The 5,242-nt window shown below is 45.7% G+C and overlaps 1 pseudogene; it reads right to left on the minus strand.

Moving 5' to 3' along the window:
- Positions 1–201: 201 nt before the first annotated feature.
- Positions 202–1,581, minus strand: LOC146869577 (endogenous retrovirus group PABLB member 1 Env polyprotein-like; annotated as a pseudogene).
- Positions 1,582–5,242: the final 3,661 nt, after the last annotated feature.

A 5,242-nucleotide genomic window follows, 5' to 3' on the forward strand; every position in this document is an offset into this window, starting at 1 on the left:
GGCTAGTTCCTGGAATTGGCTTCACAACAAGGAAGGGCGGTTTATTTGACACGTAGCAGTACAAAGGGCAGAAACACTTCGTTCGCCGAGCTGCCTGAGTGAGGGCAACACAAAATGGCGGCGGAATACAAAATGGAGTCGAAACTAAATTACCTCAGACACTCCTTTTGCCATTACGCAGGCAAAACACACAGATTCACGTTAATCTGAGTCAATGTCAATAGCCATGAGGTCGTCAAGCTGTTGCTACAACATCATTTTCATATTTTCTGCTTTCTGTGAGACAGGCCTTGGAACACACATGGTGGCACAAAGACCGCAGATAGCAGGACCACATTGTAGACAGAGGCAACATGAGAAGATAATGGCCAAAATCATTCCAATGAAAGTCAGTTCCTTCCATCCCCATGTGGACAGTAATCCCCAAAACCATCCTGTCAAAGACCAATCTCCTTCGTCCTGGTTAATGGACTCAGAGATCAGATGCAATTTAGAGATGGCCTGGTATACTGTAGGGGTGTTGTCAGGTATGTAAATGCAACAGCTGGATCCAATCAATTTACATACTCCACCACGATCCGCAAGAATGATATCTAAAACCATCCTGTTTTGTAATGTCATAAGGCGGTCCGCCTGAAGCTCGGCTGTGAGGTTACTCAGTGCCCCTACAGTTTCATCTATCGTTGCCTCAACAACTCGAGTGAGGTACCTTATGTTTCTGCTATTGGCCATAGGGCCCCAAAATGGGAGGAATCCTTTGAAAAAGTCGCCTCCCTCTTGTCCTGCTGTATCTTCTGAATCAATGACGCCCCTACTGTACCTATTTCTGTGATGTCCCGAAGGGGCGGTATATGTCGGAGGAAGGAGAAAAGCCACGTAACATGACCCTGAGAAATTAGTTGGTAACCATGTATAGGCCCTGTCATGGCAAACGAAATATGTTCCCTGAGATGGCACTAATGGTGGAGAAGTCTGAGATGCATAGGTATATGTATGTGCACAAGAGCTCGTTCCCAATCGGGCTTTAGCATTTTGACCATTTCCTTGGAGACACAGGTGGCCTCGGTGGGGTACAGTCCATATGGGCAGGGATCTCTTTTGTCTGGCCCTATCTGTAAGGCTAGTAACGTAACGGGTCACGTTCCAGTCAATGTATGCCGGTCGTTCGTCGGCGGGGAATTTATTAATTTTACTGTAATATTTGGTCATAGCCCATATTCCCTCTACTAGAGGGTCATGACTAATGTCAACCCCAACCCCATATGGACCAACAGGGTGTCGGGGTTGGTTCTCGTAAGCATTAGAGAACATAGATGTATAAGCCCAAGCAGACCCCTCCAGGGAAAAAGGTAAAACTAAATATGGCATCCCTTTATCTATAGTATGGGGCAAGAGTCCACAAACCCAACAATCGGTGGTATTGACCACCAATTGATGTTGGTGCAACAATTGAATGAATGAATTATTGAAATATTCCATTCTCCTATTTTGCTCATGTTCTGGTAGTGTATATAACTGGTGCGGGGAGGCAGTGGTGCAAAAAGACACGGGATGAGTGGTAGGTGTAGTAGTCTCCTGCATAATAGAAGTAACCCAACCCACACAAGCTAATATAATACATAAAAAGATTAAAATACATAACGTTATACCACATCTATTACAGAATAATTTGCAATATTTCTTCTTCATTTTATCCTTTTTATCATTTTTCCTTAATATAGTAGAATCCATCCTCTAAATGTTGCTCGTGGCAGTCTTCCTTCTTCACTCAGCTGTGATTATCAGCCGTCCTATGACACTGCAAGTCCTGCAGGCCTATTGCCACTACTCAGGTCACAAACTAAGACTCTTACCACAACCCTGTAACCTAATTGGATGGTCAGTATCACTGAAAAGCGTAATCAAAAGAAAAATTCTCACTTGTCTCTAACACTCTAGGCCTCAAATTGTATCTAGTTTTATTCGCCACAGTCTCGTCCTGAAAAAGGGTCTCTGGATTATTCGTGTTCAACCTGAGATGTGGTGGAACAGCGTCCTGCAGAATGTCATCATCCTCTTTGTCCGATCGAGTCCGATCTAGGTGTGCATTGCTAAAAGGTACGAATCAGGGGACCCTTTCACTTTTAAAATCACCAATACCTTCACGGACCCATTGGTCATAAGGCAAAGGCAAGGGTACCTTCTTACAATGCACACCGTGGATCCAATTTTTCTTTCTGACCACCTTCACAGCTGTGCGTGTTGTCAATAATACTTGATGAGGCTCTTTCCAGCGAGGTTCCAAGTTCTTTGATCTTTGAAAATTCTTCACACACACCCAATCGCCGGGTTGTATGGTATGACCAGGATCAGTAGAAGCCTAACGCAAAGCGTCTTGTACCTGTTGATGAAGGACACGCAATTTAGCGGTGAGGTCATGCAAATAATCAATCAACATTAGATGCTCTATCTCAGAATACTTCTTTGGCCTTGGGACTCCCCAGACATTTGCTGGGCGTCCAAACACAACCTCGCAGGGACTAAGTACCATACGGGAATGAACAGTTGTTCGAGTAGACAAAAGAGCCAAGGGTAAAGCATCGGGCCAGGCAAGACCCGTGCTGGCCTGTATCTTCGCGAGCTTGAGCTTAAGAGTACCATTATAGCATTCTACCAAACCTGCTGACTGAGGGTGGTTTGCCGCATGAAATTTCTGTCTGATACCAAGACCTGCACACACTTTCTGCATTATCTGACCCACGAATTCACTTCCATTGTCGCTCCAGACAATTCGAGGCAAGCCGAACCTCGGGAAAAACTCCTTCAAAAGGACTTTAGCCGTAGACAGAGCAGTATAATCCTTTAGGGGGTAGGCCTCTATCCATCTAGAAAAGGCACACACCACCACAAGGACATACTTCAGATTATTACATCGCTCCATGTGAATGCAATCTATTTGCAACACCTCAAAAGGGTACGTTGGAGGGGCAAAATGGCCTGCTGGGGTTGGTGTTCCCTTCCCTGGATTATGCATCAAGCAAACAATACAGTGCTTAACCAGATTATCTGCGCATTTAGGGATCCTCACATTCTGCCATACAGGGGCCAGAAGTTTGCATATCCCTTTAGCACTAATGTGGGCTGGACCATGTGCCATGGTAACTACTGGAAGTACATAGGCGTCTGGTAACAGCCAACGCTGATGTTCTGACAATTCTGTCCAACACCCTTTCGCGTCCAACATTCCTGTACCCTCTCTCCACTTACTCAGTTCTTTCTCTGTAGCCTCTTCCTGGATTATTTTTACACTTCCTATTGTGTCCTCACACATCCCTCCTTGTCTGACCCATCTAGCTGGGCCTGCAACATACATGCGGCTTGTAACGTCTCTGGCTGTCTCTTTCGCTGTCTGGTCTGCAAAAGCATTTCCTCGACCCACATCATCAGTGATCCTCTTATGCGCACTACACTTGACAATTGCTATCTGAGTGGGCAAGGTAAGTGATTCGAGAAGGTCATTTATCAACTGACCATGCTGTATCTTAGTGCCGTGGGAGGTGAGAAATCCTCTTTCCCTCCACAGGCGACCAAAACTATGGGCCACTCCAAACGCATACTGGCTATCAGTGAACACATTCACTCTCTTTCCTTCAGCCAACACACAAGCTCTAGTCAGAGCTATCAGTTCAGCTGCCTGGGCTGAATTGTGCCTAATGCGTGCTGTTTCCACTATTGTGTGCAAAGTAGTGACTGCATAGGCTGAAGTCGTCTCACCATTGGGGAGTTTGAAACAAGAACCATCCACCCATAGGGTCCCATCCGGGTCCAGGAGTGGAGTGTCCTTTATATCCACTCTACCTTTTGTCTCCTCCTCTGTGCGGAGGAAACAATCATGCTGCTCCTCCTGAGTACCTGTTTCTACTGGGATCGGTAACAGTGTGGCTGGGTTTAGGGTATTGCATCGTTTAATATGTACATGGCTGGCCAAGAACGTCAGCTCGTACCCTGACAAGCGGGCACTCGTAAGGTGTTGAGTTTTTGTTCTATTTAGGAGAGTATCTACTGCATGCGGCACCATGACAATAAGAGTATTATCCAGTACCAATCCAGCAGACTGGTGAATGGAAACTGCTGCTGCTGCTGTGGCTTTTAGACAACTGGGTAACGCCTTAGCCACTGAGTCTAGTGTGGCCGAAAAATAGGCACATGGGCGCTGCTTGTCTCCAAATGGTTGCGTTAAAACTGACAATGCGCAACTTTCTCTTTCATGAACGTAGAGTGTGAAAGGCTTGCTGTAATCAGGAGTACCTAACACAGGAGCAGAGCACAAGGAAATACGTAAATCAGTAAAACTTTTCTAACATTCTGCAGTCCAAGGGAGAGGTTGGGGTGTATCTTTGAGAGTGAGTGCCAACAGAGGTTTCGCTAGCAAAGAAAAAATTGGAATCCACTGTCTACAATAAGAGGTAATGCCTAAAAAGGCACGCACCTCCCTTTGTGTACATGGTACAGACATTTGAGCAATTGCTTGGATACGTTCTGGGGTCAATCGCCGTCCCTCCTTTGACAAGAGATGACCTAGATAGGTAACTTCTTTGCGACAATATTGCAATTTAGAGGGTGAAACCTTGTGATGAAGGTCAGACAAGTGACGCAACAGTGAAATAGTAACCTGTTTACAAGTGTCCTCAGAATCAGCAGCAATCAACAGGTCATCTACGTATTGAATAAGGGTGACACCTGGGGGCAAAGAGAAAGCATCAAGCTGTGTTTTCAAAGCTTGACTGTAAATGGAGGGACTCTCGCAATAGCCCGCTTGAACCGGAAACTTCGGCCTCCTAAAGAGAAGCCGAAAATATCCCTACTTTCCTCAGCAATAGAAATGCTGAAGAAAGCATTCTTAAGGTCGATAACAGTAAACCAAGCAGCCGAAGCAGGTATCATTGTCAATAGGGCAGTGATATCTGGGACGACAGGAAATTGGGGTACAACAATCTTGTTGACCTCCCGGAGGTCGATCACAAAGCGATAAACGGGTGGCTGGGAAGAGTCAGTGCGTTTAAGAACAGGTAAAACAGGACTATTGCATACATTTCCCCTTGTCTCTTCAACCACGCCTTTCTGAACCAAATCATAAACAATAGCCAAGAGAGCTTTTTCACCCTCACTGGAAATCTTGTACTGGGGAATGCGGGGTAACTTAACATTGGGTTTGAGGGTGACGATGTAGGGCGGAATCCGCAGAAGACCAACATCATTGGGA

Source organism: Triturus cristatus, chromosome 1_1 (assembly GCF_964204655.1).
Source record: "Triturus cristatus chromosome 1_1, aTriCri1.1, whole genome shotgun sequence".
Lineage (NCBI taxonomy): Eukaryota > Metazoa > Chordata > Amphibia > Caudata > Salamandridae > Triturus > Triturus cristatus.